A 23,111-nucleotide genomic window follows, 5' to 3' on the forward strand; every position below is an offset into this window, starting at 1 on the left:
TTTCAATGTTCCAATGTTCCCGCATACAGCAGGCAATAGTAATTTTAGGCAACACAAACACAGTAGACTTGTTTTTCAATGTTCCAATGTTCCCGCATACAGCAGGCAATAGTAATTTTAGGCAACACAAAGCAGAGTAGACTTTTTTTTCAATGTTCCAATGTTCCCGCATACAGCAGGCAATAGTTATTTTAGGCAACACAAAGCAGAGTAGACTTGTTTTTCAATGTTCCAATCTTCCTGCATATAGCAGGCAATAGTTATTTTAGGCAACACAAAGCAAAGTAGACTTGATTTTCAATAAGGGCAGGAAAAAGTGGGGCAATGTTCCTGCATACAGCAGGCAATAGCTATTTTAGGCAACACAAAGCAAAGTAGACTTGTTTTTCAATGTTCCTATGTTCCCACATACAGCAGGCAATAGTAATTTTAGGCAACACAAAGCCAAGTAGACTTGATTTTCAATAAGGGCAGGAAAAAGTGGGGCAATGTTCCCGCATACAGCAGGCAATAGTTATTTTAGGCAACACAAAGCAAAGTAGACTTGTTTTTCAATGTTCCTATGTTCCCACATACAGTAGGCAATAGTAATTTTAGGTAACACAAAGCAAAGTAGACTTGATTGTCAATAAGGGCAGGAAAACAGTGGGGCAATGTTCCAGCATACAGCAGGCAATAGTAATTTTAGGCAACACAAACAAAGTAGACTTGTTTTACAATATTCCAATGTTCCCGCATACAGCAGGCAATAGTTATTTTACGCAACACAAAGCAAAGTGGACTTGTTTTTCAATGTTACAATGTTCCCGCATACAGCATGCAATAATAATTTTAGGCAACACAAAGCAAAGTAGTCTTGCTTTTCAATGTTCCAAAGTTCCCGCATACAGCAGGAAATAGTAATTTTAGGCAACACAAAGCAAAGTAGACTTGTTTTTCAATGTTCCAATGTTCCCGCATACGGCAGGCAATAGTAATTTTAGGCAACACAAAGCAAAGTAGACTAGTTTTTCAATGTTCCAATGTTCCCGCATATAGCAGGCAATAGTAATTTTAGGCAACACAAAGCAAAGTAGACTTCATTTTTTAATGTTCCAATGTTCCCGCATACAGCAGGCAATAGTTATTTTAGGCAACAGAAAGCAAAGTAGACTTGATATTCCATGTTCCAATGTTCCCGCATATAGCAGGCAATACTAATTTTAGGCAACACAAAGCCAAGTAGACTTGATTTTCAATGTTCCCGCATACAGCAGGCAATAGTAATTTTAGGCAACACAAAGCAAAGTAGACGTGATTTTCAATGTTCCCTCATACAGCAGGCAATAGTAATTTTAGGCAACACAAAGCAGAGTAGACTTCTTTTTCAATTGTCCAATGTTCCTGCATAAAGCAGGCAATAGTAATTTTAGGTAACACAAAGCAGAGTAGACTTGTTTTTCAATGTTCCAATGTTCCCGCATACAGCAGGCAATAGTTATTTTAGGCAACAGAAAGCAAAGTAGACTTGATATTCCATGTTCCAATGTTCCCGCATATAGCAGGCAATACTAATATTAGGCAACACAAAGCCAAGTAGACTAAATTTTCAGTAAGGGCAGGAAAGGGTGGGGCAATGTTCCCGCATACAGCAGGCAATAGTAATTTTAGGCAACACAAAGCAAAGTAGACTTGATTTTCAATGTTCCCTCATACAGCAGGCAATAGTAATTTTAGGCAACACAAAGCACAGTAGACTTGTTTTTCAATGTTCCAATCTTCCTGCATATAGGAGGCAATAGTTATTTTAGGCAACACAAAGCAAAGTAGACTTGTTTTTCAATGTTCCTATGTTCCCACATACAGCAGGCAATAGTAATTTTAGGCAACACAAAGCCAAGTAGACTTGATTTTCAATAAGGGCAGGAAAAAGTGGGCAATGTTCCCGCATACAGCAGGCAATAGTTATTTTAGGCAACACAAAGCAAAGTAGACTTGTTTTTCAATGTTCCTATGTTCCCACATACAGCAGGCAATAGTAATTTTAGGTAACACAAAGCAAAGTAGACTTGATTTTTAATAAGGGCAGGAAAACAGTGGGGCAATGTTCCCGCATACAGCAGGCAATAGTAATTTTAGGCAAAACAAAGCAAAGTAGACTTGTTTTTCAATGTTCCAATGTTCCCGCATACAGCAGGCAATAGTTATTTTAGGCAACACAGAGCAAAGTGGACTTGTTTTTCAATGTTATAACGTTCCCGCAATCAGCATGCAATAATAATTTTAGGCAACACAAAGCAAAGTATTCTTGCTGTTCAATGCTCCAATGTTGCCGCATGCAGCAGGAAATAGTAATTTTAGGCAACACAAAGCAAAGTAGACTTGTTTTTCAATGTTCCAATGCTCCCGCATACGGCAGGCAATAGTTATTTTAGGCAACACAAAGCAAAGTAGACTTGTTTTTCAATGTTCCAATGTTCCCGCATACAGCAGGCAATAGTTATTTTAGGCAACAGAAAGCAAAGTAGACTTGATATTCCATGTTCCAATGTTCCCGCATATGGCAGACAATACTAATTTTAGGCAACACAAAGCCAAGTAGACTTGATTTTCAGTAAGGGCAGGAAAGGGTGGGGCAACATTCCCGCATACAGCAGGCAATAGTAATTTTAGGCAACACAAAGCAAAGTAGACTTGATTTTCAATGTTCCCACATACAGCAGGCAATAGTAATTTTAGGCAACAAAAAGCAAAGTAGACTTGATTTTCAATGTTCCCTCATACAGCAGGCAATAGTAATTTTAGGCAACACAAAGCAGAGTAGACTTCTTTTTCAATTGTCCAATGTTCCTGCATAAAGCAGGCAATAGTAATTTTAGGTAACACAAAGCAGACTTTTTTTTCAATGTTCCAATGTTCCCGCATACAGCAGGCAATAGTAATTTTAGGCAACACAAACACAGTAGACTTGTTTTTCAATGTTCCAATGTTCCCGCATACAGCAGGCAATAGTAATTTTAGGCAACACAAAGCAGAGTAGACTTTTTTTCAATGTTCCAATGTTCCCGCATACAGCAGGCAATAGTTATTTTAGGCAACACAAAGCAGAGTAGACTTGTTTTTCAATGTTCCAATCTTCCTGCATATAGCAGGCAATAGTTATTTTAGGCAACACAAAGCAAAGTAGACTTGATTTTCAATAAGGGCAGGAAAAAGTGGGGCAATGTTCCTGCATACAGCAGGCAATAGTTATTTTAGGCAACACAAAGCAAAGTAGACTTGTTTTTCAATGTTCCTATGTTCCCACATACAGCAGGCAATAGTAATTTTAGGCAACACAAAGCCAAGTAGACTTGATTTTCAATAAGGGCAGGAAAAAGTGGGGCAATGTTCCCGCATACAGCAGGCAATAGTTATTTTACGCAACACAAAGCAAAGTGGACTTGTTTTTCAATGTTACAATGTTCCCGCATACAGCATGCAATAATAATTTTAGGCAACACAAAGCAAAGTAGTCTTGCTTTTCAATGTTCCAATGTTCCCGCATACAGCAGGAAATAGTAATTTTTGGCAACACAAAGCAAAGTAGACTTGTTTTTCAATGTTCCAATGTTCCCGCATACGGCAGGCAATAGTAATTTTAGGCAACACAAAGCAAAGTAGACTAGTTTTTCAATGTTCCAATGTTCCCGCATATAGCAGGCAATAGTAATTTTAGGCAACACAAAGCAAAGTAGACTTCATTTTTTAATGTTCCAATGTTCCCGCATACAGCAGGCAATAGTTATTTTAGGCAACAGAAAGCAAAGTAGACTTGATATTCCATGTTCCAATGTTCCCGCATATAGCAGGCAATACTAATTTTAGGCAACACAAAGCCAAGTAGACTTGATTTTCAATGTTCCCGCATACAGCATGCAATAGTAATTTTAGGCAACACAAAGCAAAGTAGACGTGATTTTCAATGTTCCCTCATACAGCAGGCAATAGTAATTTTAGGCAACACAAAGCAGAGTAGACTTCTTTTTCAATTGTCCAATGTTCCTGCATAATGGAGGCAATAGTAATTTTAGGTAACACAAAGCAGAGTAGACTTGTTTTTCAATGTTCCAATGTTCCCGCATACAGCAGGCAATAGTTATTTTAGGCAACACAAAGTAAAGTAGACTTGATATTCCATGTTCCAATGTTCCCGCATATAGCAGGCAATACTAATTTTAGGCAACACAAAGCCAAGTAGACTTGATTTTCAGTAAGGGCAGGAAAGGGTGGGGCAATGTTCCCGCATACAGCAGGCAATAGTAATTTTAGGCAACACAAAGCAAAGTAGACTTGATTTTCAATGTTCCCTCATACAGCAGGCAATAGTAATTTTAGGCAACACAAAGCAGAGTAGACTTCTTTTTCAATTTTCCAATGTTCCTGCATAAAGCAGGCAATAGTAATTTTAGGTAACACAAAGCAGAGTAGACTTGTTTTTCAATGTTCCAATGTTCCCGCATACAGCAGGCAATAGTAATTTTAGGCAACGCAAAGCACAGTAGACTTGTTTTTCAATATTCCAATGTTCCCGCATACAGCAGGCAATAGTAATTTTAGGCAACACAAAGCAGAGTAGACTTTATTTTCAATGTTCCAATGTTCCCGCATACAGCGGGGAATAGTTATTTTAGGCAACACAAAGGAAAGTGGACTTGTTTTTCAATGTTACAATGTTCCCGCATACTGCAGGCAATACGAATTTTAGGCAACACAAAGCAAAGTAGACTTGATTTTCAATGTTCCCACATACAGCAGGCAATAGTAATTTTAGGCAACACATAGCAAAGTAGACTTGATTTTCAATGTTCCCTCATACAGCAGGCAATAGTAATTTTAGGCAACACAAAGCACAGTAGACTTGTTTTTCAATTGTCCAATGTTCCTGCATAATGGAGGCAATAGTAATTTTAGGTAACACAAAGCAGAGTAGACTTGTTTTTCAATGTTCCAATGTTCCCGCATATAGCAGGCAATAGTTATTTTAGGCAACACAAAGCAAAGTGGACTTGTTTTTCAATGTTACAATGTTCCCGCATACAGCATGCAATAATAATTTTAGGCAACACAAAGCAAAGTAGTCTTGCTTTTCAATGTTCCAATGTTCCCGCATACAGCAGGCAATACTAATTTTAGGCAACACAAAGCCAAGTAGACTTGATTTTCAATGTTCCCGCATACAGCAGGCAATAGTAATTTTAGGCAACACAAAGCAAAGTAGACGTGATTTTCAATGTTCCCTCATACAGCAGGCAATAGTAATTTTAGGCAACACAAAGCAAAGTAGACTTGTTTTTCAATGTTCCAATGTTCCCGCATACGGCAGGCAATAGTAATTTTAGGCAACACAAAGCCGAGTAGTTTTTCAATGTTCCAATGTTCCCGCATATAGCAGGCAATAGTAATTTTAGGCAACACAAAGCAAAGTAGACTTCATTTTTTAATGTTCCAATGTTCCCGCATACAGCAGGCAATAGTTATTTTAGGCAACAGAAAGCAAAGTAGACTTGATATTCCATGTTCCAATGTTCCCGCATATAGCAGGCAATACTAATTTTAGGCAACACAAAGCCAAGTAGACTTGATTTTCAATGTTCCCGCATACAGCAGGCAATAGTAATTTTAGGCAACACAAAGCAAAGTAGACGTGATTTTCAATGTTCCCTCATACAGCAGGCAATAGTAATTTTAGGCAACACAAAGCAGAGTAGACTTCTTTTTCAATTGTCCAATGTTCCTGCATAAAGCAGGCAATAGTAATTTTAGGTAACACAAAGCAGAGTAGACTTGTTTTTCAATGTTCCAATGTTCCCGCATACAGCAGGCAATAGTTATTTTAGGCAACAGAAAGCAAAGTAGACTTGATATTCCATGCTCCAATGTTCCTGCATATAGCAGGCAATACTAATTTTAGGCAACACAAAGCCAAGTAGACTTGATTTTCAGTAAGGGCAGGAAAGGGTGGGGCAATGTTCCCGCATACAGCAGGCAATAGTAATTTTAGGCAACACAAAGCAAAGTAGACTTGATTTTCAATGTTCCCTCATACAGCAGGCAATAGTAATTTTAGGCAACACAAAGCAGAGTAGACTTCTTTTTCAATTTTCCAATGTTCCTGCATAAAGCAGGCAATAGTAATTTTAGGTAACACAAAGCAGAGTAGACTTGTTTTTCAATTTTCCAATGTTCCCGCATACAGCAGGCAATAGTTATTTTAGGCAACACAAAGCAAAGTGGACTTGTTTTTCAATGTTACAATGTTCCCGCATACAGCATGCAATAATAATTTTAGGCAACACAAAGCAAAGTAGTCTTGCTTTTCAATGTTCCAATGTTCCCGCATACAGCAGGCAATACTAATTTTAGGCAACACAAAGCCAAGTAGACTTGATTTTCAATGTTCCCGCATACAGCAGGCAATAGTAATTTTAGGCAACACAAAGCAAAGTAGACGTGATTTTCAATGTTCCCTCATACAGCAGGCAATAGTAATTTTAGGCAACACAAAGCAGAGTAGACTTCTTTTTCAATTGTCCAATGTTCCTGCATAAAGCAGGCAATAGTAATTTTAGGTAACACAAAGCAGAGTAGACTTGTTTTTCAATGTTCCAATGTTCCCGCATACAGCAGGCAATAGTTATTTTAGGCAACAGAAAGCAAAGTAGACTTGATATTCCATGTTCCAATGTTCCCGCATATAGCAGGCAATAGTAATTTTAGGCAACACAAAGCAGAGTAGACTTTGCTTTCAATGTTCCAATGTTCCCGCATACAGCGGGGAATAGTTATTTTAGGCAACACAAAGGAAAGTGGACTTGTTTTTCAATGTTACAATGTTCCCGCATACAGCATGCAATAATAATTTTAGGCAACACAAAGCAAAGTAGTCTTGCTTTTCAATGTTCCAATGTTCCCGCATACAGCAGGAAATAGTAATTTTAGGCAACACAAAGCAAAGTAGACACAAAGCAAAGTTTTTCAATGTTCCAATGTTCCCGCATACGGCAGGCAATAGTAATTTTAGGCAACACAAAGCAAAGTAGACTTGTTTTTCAATGTTCCAATGTTCCCGCATATAGCAGGCAATAGTAATTTTAGGCAACACAAAGCAAAGTAGACTTCATTTTTTAATGTTCCAATGTTCCCGCATACAGCAGGCAATAGTTATTTTAGGCAACAGAAAGCAAAGTAGACTTGATATTCCATGTTCCAATGTTCTCGCATATAGCAGCCAATACTAATTTTAGGCAACACAAAGCCAAGTAGACTTGATTTTCAGTAAGGGCAGGAAAGGGTGGGGCAACGTTCCCGCATACAGCAGGCAATAGTAATTTTAGGCAACACAAAGCAAAGTAGACTTGATTTTCAATGTTCCCGCATACAGCAGGATATAGTAATTTTAGGCAACACAAAGCAAAGTAGACTTGATTTTCAATGTTCCCTCATACAGCAGGCAATAGTAATTTTAGGCAACACAAAGCAGAGTAGACTTCTTTTTCAATTGTCCAATGTTCCTGCATAAAGCAGGCAATAGTAATTTTAGGTAACACAAAGCAGAGTAGACTTGTTATTCAATGTTCCAATGTTCCCGCATACAGCAGGCAATAGTAATTTTAGGCAACACAAAGCACAGTAGACTTTTTTTTCAATGTTCCAATGTTCCCGCATACAGCAGGCAATAGTTATTTTAGGCAACACAAAGGAAAGTGGACTTGTTTTTCAATGTTACAATGTTCCCGCATACTGCAGGCAATCCTAATTTTAGGCAACACAAAGCAAAGTAGACTTGATTTTCAATGTTCCCGTATACAGCAGGCAATAGTAATTTTAGGCAACACAAAGCAAAGTAGACGTGATTTTCAATGTTTCCTCATACAGCAGGCAATAGTAATTTTAGGCAACACAAAGCAAAGTAGACTTCTTTTTCAATTGTCCAATGTTCCTGCATAAAGCAGGCAATAGTAATTTTAGGTAACACAAAGTAAAGTAGACTTGTTTTTCAGTGTTCCAATGTTCACGCATACAGCAGGCAATAGTAATTATAGGAAACACAAAGCACAGTAGACTTGTTTTTCAAGGGTCCAATGTTCCCGCATACAGCAGGCAATAGTTATTTTAGGCAACACAAAGCAAAGTGGTCTTGTTTTTCAATGTTACAATGTTCCCGCATACAGCATGCAATAATAATTTTAGGCAACAGAAAGCAAAGTAGTCTTGCTTTTCAATGTTCCAATGTTCCCGCACACAGCAGGAAATAGTAATTTTAGGCAACACAAAGCAAAGTAGACTTGTTTTTCAATGTTCCAATGTTCCCGCATATAGCAGGCAATAGTAATTTTAGGCAACACAAAGCAAAGTAGACTTCATTTTTTAATGTTCCAATGTTCCCGCATACAGCAGGCAATAGTTATTTTAGGCAACAGAAAGCAAAGTAGACTTGATATTCCATGTTCCAATGTTCCGGCATATAGCAGGCAATACTAATTTTAGGCAACACAAAGCCAAGTAGACTTGATTTTCAGTAAGGGCAGGAAAGGGTGGGGCAACGTTCCCGCATACAGCAGGCAATAGTAATTTTAGGCAACACAAAGCAAAGTAGACTTGTTTTTCAATGTTCCCGCATACAGCAGGCAATAGTAATTTTAGGCAACACAAAGCGAAGTAGACTTGATTTTCAATGTTCCCTCATACAGCAGGCAATAGTAATTTTAGGCAACACAAAGCAGAGTAGACTTCTTTTTCAATTGTCCAATGTTCCTGCATAAAGCAGGCAATAGTAATTTTAGGTAACACAAAGCAGAGTAGACTTGTTTTTCAATGTTCCAATGTTCCCACATACGGCAGGCAATAGTAATTTTAGGCAACACAAATCAAAGTAGACTTGTTTTTCAATGTTCCAATGTTCCCGCATACAGCAGGCAATAGTTATTTGAGGCAACACAAAGCAAAGTGGTCTTGTTTTTCAATGTTACAATGTTCCCGCATACAGCATGCAATAATAATTTTAGGCAACAGAAAGCAAAGTAGTCTTGCTTTTCAATGTTCCAATGTTCCCGCACACAGCAGGAAATAGTAATTTTAGGCAACACAAAGCAAAGTAGACTTGTTTTTCAATGTTCCAATGTTCCCGCATACGGCAGGCAATAGTAATTTCAGGCAACACAAAGCAAAGTAGACTTGTTTTTCAATGTTCCAATGTTCCCGCATATAGCAGGCAATAGTAATTTTAGGCAACACAAAGCAAAGTAGACTTCATTTTTTAATGTTCCAATGTTCCCGCATACAGCAGGCAATAGTTATTTTAGGCAACAGAAAGCAAAGTAGACTTGATATTCCATGTTCCAATGTTCCGGCATATAGCAGGCAATACTAATTTTAGGCAACACAAAGCCAAGTAGACTTGATTTTCAGTAAGGGCAGGAAAGGGTGGGGCAACGTTCCCGCATACAGCAGGCAATAGTAATTTTAGGCAACACAAAGCGAAGTAGACTTGATTTTCAATGTTCCCTCATACAGCAGGCAATAGTAATTTTAGGCAACACAAAGCAGAGTAGACTTCTTTTTCAATTGTCCAATATTCCTGCATAAAGCAGGCAATAGTAATTTTAGGTAACACAAAGCAGAGTAGACTTGTTTTTCAATGTTCCAATGTTCCCGCATACAGCCAGCAATAGTAATTTTAGGCAACACAAAGCACAGTAGACTTGTTTTTCAATGTTCCAATGTTCCCGCAAACAGCACGCAATAGTAATTTTAGGCAACACAAAGCAGAGTAGTCTTTTTTTCAATGTTCCAATGTTCCCGCATACAGCAGGCAATAGTTATTTTAGGCAACACAAAGGAAAGTGGACTTGTTTTTCAATGTTACAATGTTCCCGCATACTGCAGGCAATACTAATTTTAGGCAACACAAAGTAATGTAGACTTCTTTTTCAGTGTTCCAAATTTCCCGCATACAGCAGGCAATAGTAATTTTAGGCAACACAAAGCAGAGTAGACTTGTTTTTCAATTGTCCAATGTTCCTGCATAAAGCAGGCAATATTAATTTTAGGTAACACAAAGCAGAGTAGACTTCTTTTTCAATGTTCCAATGTTCCCGCATATAGCAGGCAATAGTAATTTTAGGCGACACAAAGCAAAGTAGACTCCATTTTTTAATGTTCCAATGTTCCCGCATACAGCAGGCAATAGTAATTTTAGGCCATACAAAGCAGAGTAGACTTGTTTTTCAATTTTCCAGTGTTCCCGCATACTGCAGGCAATACTAATTTTAGGCAACAAAAAGTAAAGTAGACTTGTTTTTCAGTGTTCCAATGTTCACGCATACAGCAGGCAATAGTAATTATAGGAAACACAAAGCACAGTAGACTTGTTTTTCAAGGGTCCAATGTTCCCGCATACAGCAGGCAATAGTAATTTTAGGCAACACAAAGCAAAGTAGACTTGTTTTTCAATATTCCAATGTTCACGCATACAGCAGGCAATAGCAATTATAGGAAACACAAAGCACAGTAGACTTGTTTTTCAGTTTTCCAAACTTCCTGCATACATCAGGCAATAGTTATTTTAGGCAACAGAAAGTAAAGTAGACTTGATATTCCATGTTCCAATGTTCCCGCATATAGCAGGCAATAGTAATTTTAGGCAACACAAAGCCAAGTTGACTTGATTTTCAATAAGGGCAGGAAAGAGTGGGGCAACGTTCCCGCATACAGCAGGCAATAGTAATTTTAGGCGACACAAAGCAAAGTAGACTTGATTTTCAATGTTCCCGCATACAGCAGGCAATAGTAATTTTAGGCAACACAAAGCAAAGTAGACTTGTTTTTCAGTGTTCCAATGTTCCCGCATACAGCAGGCAATAATAATTTTAGGCAACACAAAGCAGAGTAGACTTCTTTTTCAATTGTCCAATGTTCCTGCATACAGCAGGCAATAGTAATTTTAGGTAACACAAAGCAAAGTAGACTTGTTTTTCAATGTTCCAATGTTCCCGCATACAGCCAGCAATAGTAATTTTAGGCAACACAAAGCACAGTAGACTTGTTTTTCAATGTTCCAATGTTCCCGCAAACAGCACGCAATAGTAATTTTAGGCAACACAAAGCAGAGTAGTCTTTTTTTTCAATGTTCCAATGTTCCCGCATACAGCAGGCAATAGTTATTTTAGGCAACACAAAGGAAAGTGGACTTGTTTTTCAATGTTACAATGTTCCCGCATACTGCAGGCAATACTAATTTTAGGCAACACAAAGTAATGTAGACTTCTTTTTCAGTGTTCCAAATTTCCCGCATACAGCAGGCAATAGTAATTTTAGGCAACACAAAGCAGAGTAGACTTGTTTTTCAATTGTCCAATGTTCCTGCATAAAGCAGGCAATATTAATTTTAGGTAACACAAAGCAGAGTAGACTTCTTTTTCAATGTTCCAATGTTCCCGCATATAGCAGGCAATAGTAATTTTAGGCGACACAAAGCAAAGTAGACTCCATTTTTTAATGTTCCAATGTTCCCGCATACAGCAGGCAATAGTAATTTTAGGCCATACAAAGCAGAGTAGACTTGTTTTTCAATTTTCCAATGTTCCCGCATAGTGCTGGCAATACTAATTTTAGGCAACACAAAGTAAAGTAGACTTGTTTTTCAGTGTTCCAATGTTCACGCATACAGCAGGCAATAGTAATTATAGGAAACACAAAGCACAGTAGACTTGTTTTTCAAGGGTCCAATGTTCCCGCATACAACAGGCAATAGTAATTTTAGGCAACACAAAGCAAAGTAGACTTGTTTTTCAATGTTCCAATGTTCACGCATACAGCAGGCAATAGCAATTATAGGAAACACAAAGCACAGTAGACTTGTTTTTCAATTTTCCAAACTTCCTGCATACATCAGGCAATAGTTATTTTAGGCAACAGAAAGTAAAGTAGACTTGATATTCCATGTTCCAATGTTCCCGCATATAGCAGGCAATAGTAATTTTAGGCAACACAAAGCCAAGTAGACTTGATTTTCAATAAGGGCAGGAAAGAGTGGGGCAACGTTCCCGCATACAGCAGGCAATAGTAATTTTAGGTGACACAAAGCAAAGTAGACTTGATTTTCAATGTTCCCGCATACAGCAGGCAATAGTAATTTTAGGCAACACAAAGCAAAGTAGACTTGTTTTTCAGTGTTCCAATGTTCCCGCATACAGCAGGCAATAATAATTTTAGGCAACACAAAGCAGAGTAGACTTCTTTTTCAATTGTCCAATGTTCCTGCATACAGCAGGCAATAGTAATTTTAGGTAACACAAAGCAAAGTAGACTTGTTTTTCAATGTTCCAATGTTCCCGCATACAGCAGGCAATAGTAATTTTAGGCAACACAAAGCAAAGGAGACTTGTTTTTCAATGTTCCAATGTTCCCGCATACAGCAGGCAATAGTAATTTTAGGCAACACAAAGCAGAGTAGACTTTTTTTTCAATGTTCCAAACTTCCTGCATACATCAGGCAATAGTTATTTTAGGCAACAGAAAGTAAAGTAGACTTGATATTCCATGTTCCAATGTTCCCGCATATAGCAGGCAAAAGTAATTTTAGGCAACACAAAGCCAAGTAGACTTGATTTTCAATAAGGGCGGGAAAGAGTGGGGCAACGTTCCCGCATACAGCAGGCAATAGTAATTTTAGGCGACACAAAGCAAAGTAGACTTGATTTTTAATGTTCCCGCATACAGCAGGCAATAGTAATATTAGGCAACACAAAGCAAAGTAGACTTGTTTTTCAGTGTTCCAATGTTCCCGCATACAGCAGGCAATAGTAATTTTAGGCAACACAAAGCAGAGTAGACTTGTTTTTCAATGTTCCAATTTTCCCGCATACGACAGGCAATAGTAATTTTAGGCAACACAAAGCAAAGTAGACTTGTTTTTCAATGTTCCAATGTTCCCGCATATAGCAGGCAATAGTAATTTTAGGCAACACAAAGCAAAGTAGACTTCATTTTTTAATGTTCCAATGTTCCCGCATACAGCAGGCAATAGTTATTTTAGGCAACAGAAAGCAAAGTAGACTTGATATTCCCTGTTCCAATGTTCCCGCATATAGCAGGCAATACTAATTTTAGGCAACACAAAGCCAAGTAGACTTGATTTTCAGTAAGGGCAGGAAAGGGTGGGGCAACGTTCCCACATACAGCAGGCAATAGTAATTTTAGGCAACACAAAGCAAAGTAGACTTGTTTTTCAATGTTCCCGCATACAGCAGGCAATAGTAATTTTAGGCAACACAAAGCAAAGTAGACTTGATTTTCAATGTTCCCTCATACAGCAGGCAATAGTAATTTTAGGCAACACAAAGCAGAGTAGACTTCTTTTTCAATTGTCCAATGTTCCTGCATACAGCAGGCAATAGTTATTTTAGGCAACACAAAGCAAAGTAGACTTGTTTTTCAATGTTCCTATGTTCCCACATACAGCAGGCAATAGTAATTTTAGGCAACACAAAGCCAAGTAGACTTGATTTTCAATAAGGGCAGGAAAAAGTGGGGCAATGTTCCCGCATACAGCAGGCAATAGTTATTTTACGCAACACAAAGCAAAGTGGACTTGTTTTTCAATGTTACAATGTTCCCGCATACAGCATGCAATAATAATTTTAGGCAACACAAAGCAAAGTAGTCTTGCTTTTCAATGTTCCAATGTTCCCGCATACAGCAGGAAATAGTAATTTTAGGCAACACAAAGCAAAGTAGACTTGTTTTTCAATGTTCCAATGTTCCCGCATACGGCAGGCAATAGTAATTTTAGGCAACACAAAGCAAAGTAGACTAGTTTTTCAATGTTCCAATGTTCCCGCATATAGCAGGCAATAGTAATTTTAGGCAACACAAAGCAAAGTAGACTTCATTTTTTAATGTTCCAATGTTCCCGCATACAGCAGGCAATAGTTATTTTAGGCAACAGAAAGCAAAGTAGACTTGATATTCCATGTTCCAATGTTCCCGCATATAGCAGGCAATACTAATTTTAGGCAACACAAAGCCAAGTAGACTTGATTTTCAATGTTCCCGCATACAGCATGCAATAGTAATTTTAGGCAACACAAAGCAAAGTAGACGTGATTTTCAATGTTCCCTCATACAGCAGGCAATAGTAATTTTAGGCAACACAAAGCAAAGTAGACTTGTTTTTCAGTGTTCCAATGTTCCCGCATACAGCAGGCAATAATAATTTTAGGCAACACAAAGCAGAGTAGACTTCTTTTTCAATTGTCCAATGTTCCTGCATACAGCAGGCAATAGTAATTTTAGGTAACACAAAGCAAAGTAGACTTGTTTTTCAATGTTCCAATGTTCCCGCATACAGCCAGCAATAGTAATTTTAGGCAACACAAAGCACAGTAGACTTGTTTTTCAATGTTCCAATGTTCCCGCAAACAGCACGCAATAGTAATTTTAGGCAACACAAAGCAGAGTAGTCTTTTTTTTCAATGTTCCAATGTTCCCGCATACAGCAGGCAATAGTTATTTTAGGCAACACAAAGGAAAGTGGACTTGTTTTTCAATGTTACAATGTTCCCGCATACTGCAGGCAATACTAATTTTAGGCAACACAAAGTAATGTAGACTTCTTTTTCAGTGTTCCAAATTTCCCGCATACAGCAGGCAATAGTAATTTTAGGCAACACAAAGCAGAGTAGACTTGTTTTTCAATTGTCCAATGTTCCTGCATAAAGCAGGCAATATTAATTTTAGGTAACACAAAGCAGAGTAGACTTCTTTTTCAATGTTCCAATGTTCCCGCATATAGCAGGCAATAGTAATTTTAGGCGACACAAAGCAAAGTAGACTCCATTTTTTAATGTTCCAATGTTCCCGCATACAGCAGGCAATAGTAATTTTAGGCCATACAAAGCAGAGTAGACTTGTTTTTCAATTTTCCAATGTTCCCGCATACTGCTGGCAATACTAATTTTAGGCAACACAAAGTAAAGTAGACTTGTTTTTCAGTGTTCCAATGTTCACGCATACAGCAGGCAATAGTAATTATAGGAAACACAAAGCACAGTAGACTTGTTTTTCAAGGGTCCAATGTTCCCGCATACAACAGGCAATAGTAATTTTAGGCAACACAAAGCAAAGTAGACTTGTTTTTCAATGTTCCAATGTTCACGCATACAGCAGGCAATAGCAATTATAGGAAACACAAAGCACAGTAGACTTGTTTTTCAATTTTCCAAACTTCCTGCATACATCAGGCAATAGTTATTTTAGGCAACAGAAAGTAAAGTAGACTTGATATTCCATGTTCCAATGTTCCCGCATATAGCAGGCAATAGTAATTTTAGGCAACACAAAGCCAAGTAGACTTGATTTTCAATAAGGGCAGGAAAGAGTGGGGCAACGTTCCCGCATACAGCAGGCAATAGTAATTTTAGGTGACACAAAGCAAAGTAGACTTGATTTTCAATGTTCCCGCATACAGCAGGCAATAGTAATTTTAGGCAACACAAAGCAAAGTAGACTTGTTTTTCAGTGTTCCAATGTTCCCGCATACAGCAGGCAATAATAATTTTAGGCAACACAAAGCAGAGTAGACTTCTTTTTCAATTGTCCAATGTTCCTGCATACAGCAGGCAATAGTAATTTTAGGTAACACAAAGCAAAGTAGACTTGTTTTTCAATGTTCCAATGTTCCCGCATACAGCAGGCAATAGTAATTTTAGGCAACACAAAGCAAAGGAGACTTGTTTTTCAATGTTCCAATGTTCCCGCATACAGCAGGCAATAGTAATTTTAGGCAACACAAAGCAGAGTAGACTTTTTTTTCAATGTTCCAAACTTCCTGCATACATCAGGCAATAGTTATTTTAGGCAACAGAAAGTAAAGTAGACTTGATATTCCATGTTCCAATGTTCCCGCATATAGCAGGCAAAAGTAATTTTAGGCAACACAAAGCCAAGTAGACTTGATTTTCAATAAGGGCGGGAAAGAGTGGGGCAACGTTCCCGCATACAGCAGGCAATAGTAATTTTAGGCGACACAAAGCAAAGTAGACTTGATTTTTAATGTTCCCGCATACAGCAGGCAATAGTAATATTAGGCAACACAAAGCAAAGTAGACTTGTTTTTCAGTGTTCCAATGTTCCCGCATACAGCAGGCAATAGTAATTTTAGGCAACACAAAGCAGAGTAGACTTGTTTTTCAATGTTCCAATTTTCCCGCATACGACAGGCAATAGTAATTTTAGGCAACACAAAGCAAAGTAGACTTGTTTTTCAATGTTCCAATGTTCCCGCATATAGCAGGCAATAGTAATTTTAGGCAACACAAAGCAAAGTAGACTTCATTTTTTAATGTTCCAATGTTCCCGCATACAGCAGGCAATAGTTATTTTAGGCAACAGAAAGCAAAGTAGACTTGATATTCCCTGTTCCAATGTTCCCGCATATAGCAGGCAATACTAATTTTAGGCAACACAAAGCCAAGTAGACTTGATTTTCAGTAAGGGCAGGAAAGGGTGGGGCAGCGTTCCCACATACAGCAGGCAATAGTAATTTTAGGCAACACAAAGCAAAGTAGACTTGTTTTTCAATGTTCCCGCATACAGCAGGCAATAGTAATTTTAGGCAACACAAAGCAAAGTACACTTGATTTTCAATGTTCCCTCATACAGCAGGCAATAGTAATTTTAGGCAACACAAAGCAGAGTAGACTTCTTTTTCAATTGTCCAATGTTCCTGCATACAGCAGGCAATAGTTATTTTAGGCAACACAAAGCAAAGTAGACTTGTTTTTCAATGTTCCTATGTTCCCACATACAGCAGGCAATAGTAATTTTAGGCAACACAAAGCCAAGTAGACTTGATTTTCAATAAGGGCAGGAAAAAGTGGGGCAATGTTCCCGCATACAGCAGGCAATAGTTATTTTACGCAACACAAAGCAAAGTGGACTTGTTTTTCAATGTTACAATGTTCCCGCATACAGCATGCAATAATAATTTTAGGCAACACAAAGCAAAGTAGTCTTGCTTTTCAATGTTCCAATGTTCCCGCATACAGCAGGAAATAGTAATTTTAGGCAACACAAAGCAAAGTAGACTTGTTTTTCAATGTTCCAATGTTTCAGCATACAGCAGGCAATAGTAATTTTAGGCAACACAAAGCAAAGTAGACTTGTTTTTCAGTGTTCCAATGTTCCCGCATACAGCAGGCAATAGTAATTTTAGGCAACACAAAGCAAAGTAGACTTGTTTTTCAATGTTCCAATGTTTCAGCATACAGCAGGTAATAGTAATTTTAGGCAACACAAAGCAGAGTAGACTTCTTTTTCAATTGTCCAATGTTCCTGCATAAAGCAGGCAATAGTAATTTTAGGTAACACAAAGCAGTGTAGACTTGTTTTTCAATGTTCCAATGTTCCCACATACGGCAGGCAATAGTAATTTTAGGCAACACAAATCAAAGTAGACTTGTTTTTCAATGTTCCAATGTTCCCGCATACAGCAGGCAATAGTTATTTGAGGCAACACAAAGCAAAGTGGTCTTGTTTTTCAATGTTACAATGTTCCCGCATACAGCATGCAATAATAATTTTAGGCAACAGAAAGCAAAGTAGTCTTGCTTTTCAATGTTCCAATGTTCCCGCACACAGCAGGAAATAGTAATTTTAGGCAACACAAAGCAAAGTAGACTTGTTTTTCAATGTTCCAATGTTCCCGCATACGGCAGGAAATAGTAATTTCAGGCAACACAAAGCAAAGTAGACTTGTTTTTCAATGTTCCAATGTTCCCGCATATAGCAGGCAATAGTAATTTTAGGCAACACAAAGCAAAGTAGACTTCATTTTTTAATGTTCCAATGTTCCCGCATACAGCAGGCAATAGTTATTTTAGGCAACAGAAAGCAAAGTAGACTTGATATTCCATGTTCCAATGTTCCCGCATATAGCAGGCAATACTAATTTTAGGCAACACAAAGCCAAGTAGACTTGATTTTCAGTAAGGGCAGGAAAGGGTGGGGCAACGTTCCCGCATACAGCAGGCAATAGTAATTTTAGGCAACACAAAGCAAAGTAGACTTGATTTTCAATGTTCCCTCATACAGCAGGCAATAGTAATTTTAGGCAACACAAAGCAGAGTAGACTTCTTTTTCAATTGTCCAATGTTCCTGCATAAAGCAGGCAATAGTAATTTTAGGTAACACAAAGCAGAGTAGACTTGTTTTTCAATGTTCCAATGTTCCCGCATACAGCCAGCAATAGTAATTTTAGGCAACACAAAGCACAGTAGACTTGTTTTTCAATGTTCCAATGTTCCCGCAAACAGCACGCAATAGTAATTTTAGGCAACACAAAGCAGAGTAGTCTTTTTTTTCAATGTTCCAATGTTCCCGCATACAGCAGGCAATAGTTATTTTAGACAACACAAAGGAAAGTGGACTTGTTTTTCAATGTTACAATGTTCCCGCATACTGCAGGCAATACTAATTTTAGGCAACACAAAGTAATGTAGACTTCTTTTTCAGTGTTCCAAATTTCCCGCATACAGCAGGCAATAGTAATTTTAGGCAACACAAAGCAGAGTAGACTTGTTTTTCAATTGTCCAATGTTCCTGCATAAAGCAGGCAATATTAATTTTAGGTAACACAAAGCAGAGTAGACTTCTTTTTCAATGTTCCAATGTTCCCGCATATAGCAGGCAATAGTAATTTTAGGCGACACAAAGCAAAGTAGACTCCATTTTTTAATGTTCCAATGTTCCCGCATACAGCAGGCAATAGTAATTTTAGGCCATACAAAGCAGAGTAGACTTGTTTTTCAATTTTCCAGTGTTCCCGCCTACTGCAGGCAATACTAATTTTAGGCAACACAAAGTAAAGTAGACTTGTTTTTCAGTGTTCCAATGTTCACGCATACAGCAGGCAATAGTAATTATAGGAAACACAAAGCACAGTAGACTTGTTTTTCAAGGGTCCAATGTTCCCGCATACAGCAGGCAATAGTAATTTTAGGCAACACAAAGCAAAGTAGACTTGTTTTTCAATATTCCAATGTTCACGCATACAGCAGGCAATAGCAATTATAGGAAACACAAAGCACAGTAGACTTGTTTTTCAATTTTCCAAACTTCCTGCATACATCAGGCAATAGTTATTTTAGGCAACAGAAAGTAAAGTAGACTTGATATTCCATGTTCCAATGTTCCCGCATATAGCAGGCAATAGTAATTTTAGGCAACACAAAGCCAAGTAGACTTGATTTTCAATAAGGGCAGGAAAGAGTGGGGCAACGTTCCCGCATACAGCAGGCAATAGTAATTTTAGGCGACACAAAGCAAAGTAGACTTGATTTTCAATGTTCCCGCATACAGCAGGCAATAGTAATTTTAGGCAACACAAAGCAAAGTAGACTTGTTTTTCAGTGTTCCAATGTTCCCGCATACAGCAGGCAATAATAATTTTAGGCAACACAAAGCAGAGTAGACTTCTTTTTCAATTGTCCAATGTTCCTGCATACAGCAGGCAATAGTAATTTTAGGTAACACAAAGCAAAGTAGACTTGTTTTTCAATGTTCCAATGTTCCCGCATACAGCCAGCAATAGTAATTTTAGGCAACACAAAGCACAGTAGACTTGTTTTTCAATGTTCCAATGTTCCCGCAAACAGCACGCAATAGTAATTTTAGGCAACACAAAGCAGAGTAGTCTTTTTTTTCAATGTTCCAATGTTCCCGCATACAGCAGGCAATAGTTATTTTAGGCAACACAAAGGAAAGTGGACTTGTTTTTCAATGTTACAATGTTCCCGCATACTGCAGGCAATACTAATTTTAGGCAACACAAAGTAATGTAGACTTCTTTTTCAGTGTTCCAAATTTCCCGCATACAGCAGGCAATAGTAATTTTAGGCAACACAAAGCAGAGTAGACTTGTTTTTCAATTGTCCCATGTTCCTGCATAAAGCAGGCAATATTAATTTTAGGTAACACAAAGCAGAGTAGACTTCTTTTTCAATGTTCCAATGTTCCCGCATATAGCAGGCAATAGTAATTTTAGGCGACACAAAGGAAAGTAGACTCCATTTTTTAATGTTCCAATGTTCCCGCATACAGCAGGCAATAGTAATTTTAGGCCATACAAAGCAGAGTAGACTTGTTTTTCAATTTTCCAATGTTCCCGCATACTGCTGGCAATACTAATTTTAGGCAACACAAAGTAAAGTAGACTTGTTTTTCAGTGTTCCAATGTTCACGCATACAGCAGGCAATAGTAATTATAGGAAACACAAAGCACAGTAGACTTGTTTTTCAAGGGTCCAATGTTCCCGCATACAGCAGGCAATAGTAATTTTAGGCAACACAAAGCAAAGTAGACTTGTTTTTCAATGTTCCAATGTTCACGCATACAGCAGGCAATAGCAATTATAGGAAACACAAAGCACAGTAGACTTGTTTTTCAATTTTCCAAACTTCCTGCATACATCAGGCAATAGTTATTTTAGGCAACAGAAAGTAAAGTAGACTTGATATTCCATGTTCCAATGTTCCCGCATATAGCAGGCAATAGTAATTTTAGGCAACACAAAGCCAAGTAGACTTGATTTTCAATAAGGGCAGGAAAGAGTGGGGCAACGTTCCCGCATACAGCAGGCAATAGTAATTTTAGGCGACACAAAGCAAAGTAGACGTGATTTTCAATGTTCCCGCATACAGCAGGCAATAGTAATTTTAGGCAACACAAAGCAAAGTAGACTTGTTTTTCAGTGTTCCAATGTTCCCGCATATAGCAGGCAATAATAATTTTAGGCAACACAAAGCAGAGTAGACTTCTTTTTCAATTGTCCAATGTTCCTGCATACAGCAGGCAATAGTAATTTTAGGTAACACAAAGCAAAGTAGACTTGTTTTTCAATGTTCCAATGTTCCCGCATACAGCAGGCAATAGTAATTTTAGGCAACACAAAGCAAAGTAGACTTGTTTTTCAATGTTCCAATGTTCCCGCATACAGCAGGCAATAGTAATTTTAGGCAACACAAAGCAGAGTAGACTTTTTTTTCAATGTTCCAAACTTCCTGCATACATCAGGCAATAGTTATTTTAGGCAACAGAAAGTAAAGTAGACTTGATATTCCGTGTTCCAATGTTCCCGCATATAGCAGGCAAAAGTAATTTTAGGCAACACAAAGCCAAGTAGACTTGATTTTCAATAAGGGCAGGAAAGAGTGGGGCAACGTTCCCGCATACAGCAGGCAATAGTAATTTTAGGCGACACAAAGCAAAGTAGACTTGATTTTTAATGTTCCCGCATACAGCAGGCAATAGTAATATTAGGCAACACAAAGCAAAGTAGACTTGTTTTTCAGTGTTCCAATGTTCACGCATACAGCAGGCAATAGTAATTTTAGGCAACACAAAGCAGAGTAGACTTGTTTTTCAATGTTCCAATGTTCCCGCATACGACAGGCAATAGTAATTTTAGGCAACACAAAGCAAAGTAGACTTGTTTTTCAATGTTCCAATGTTCCCGCATATAGCAGGCAATAGTAATTTTAGGCAACACAAAGCAAAGTAGACTTCATTTTTTAATGTTCCAATGTTCCCGCATACAGCAGGCAATAGTTATTTTAGGCAACAGAAAGCAAAGTAGACTTGATATTCCCTGTTCCAATGTTCCCGCATATAGCAGGCAATACTAATTTTAGGCAACACAAAGCCAAGTAGACTTGATTTTCAGTAAGGGCAGGAAAGGGTGGGGCAACGTTCCCACATACAGCAGGCAATAGTAATTTTAGGCAACACAAAGCAAAGTAGACTTGTTTTTCAATGTTCCCGCATACAGCAGGCAATAGTAATTTTAGGCAACACAAAGCAAAGTAGACTTGATTTTCAATGTTCCCTCATACAGCAGGCAATAGTAATTTTAGGCAACACAAAGCAGAGTAGACTTCTTTTTCAATTGTCCAATGTTCCTGCATAAAGCAGGCAATAGTAATTTTAGGTAACACAAAGCAGAGTAGACTTGTTTTTCAATGTTCCAATGTTCCCGCATACAGCCAGCAATAGTAATTTTAGGCAACACAAAGCACAGTAGACTTGTTTTTCAATGTTCCAATGTTCCCGCAAACAGCAGGTAATAGTAATTTTAGGCAACACAAAGCAGAGTAGTCTTTTTTTTCAATGTTCCAATGTTCCCGCATACAGCAGGCAATAGTTATTTTAGGCAACACAAAGGAAAGTGGACTTGTTTTTCAATGTTACAATGTTCCCGCATACTGCAGGCAATACTAATTTTAGGCAACACAAAGTAATGTAGACTTCTTTTTCAGTGTTCCAAATTTCCCGCATACAGCAGGCAATAGTAATTTTAGGCAACACAAAGCAGAGTAGACTTGTTTTTCAATTGTCCCATGTTCCTGCATAAAGCAGGCCATATTAATTTTAGGTAACACAAAGCAGAGTAGACTTCTTTTTCAATGTTCCAATGTTCCCGCATATAGCAGGCAATAGTAATTTTAGGCGACACAAAGGAAAGTAGACTCCATTTTTTAATGTTCCAATGTTCCCGCATACAGCAGGCAATAGTAATTTTAGGCCATACAAAGCAGAGTAGACTTGTTTTTCAATTTTCCAATGTTCCCGCATACTGCTGGCAATACTAATTTTAGGCAACACAAAGTAAAGTAGACTTGTTTTTCAGTGTTCCAATGTTCACGCATACAGCAGGCAATAGTAATTATAGGAAACACAAAGCACAGTAGACTTGTTTTTCAAGGGTCCAATGTTCCCGCATACAGCAGGCAATAGTAATTTTAGGCAACACAAAGCAAAGTAGACTTGTTTTTCAATGTTCCAATGTTCACGCATACAGCAGGCAATAGCAATTATAGGAAACACAAAGCACAGTAGACTTGTTTTTCAATTTTCCAAACTTCCTGCATACATCAGGCAATAGTTATTTTAGGCAACAGAAAGTAAAGTAGACTTGATATTCCATGTTCCAATGTTCCCGCATATAGCAGGCAATAGTAATTTTAGGCAACACAAAGCCAAGTAGACTTGATTTTCAATAAGGGCAGGAAAGAGTGGGGCAACGTTCCCGCA

Source organism: Anolis sagrei, chromosome Y (genome assembly GCF_037176765.1).
Source record: "Anolis sagrei isolate rAnoSag1 chromosome Y, rAnoSag1.mat, whole genome shotgun sequence".
Lineage (NCBI taxonomy): Eukaryota > Metazoa > Chordata > Lepidosauria > Squamata > Dactyloidae > Anolis > Anolis sagrei.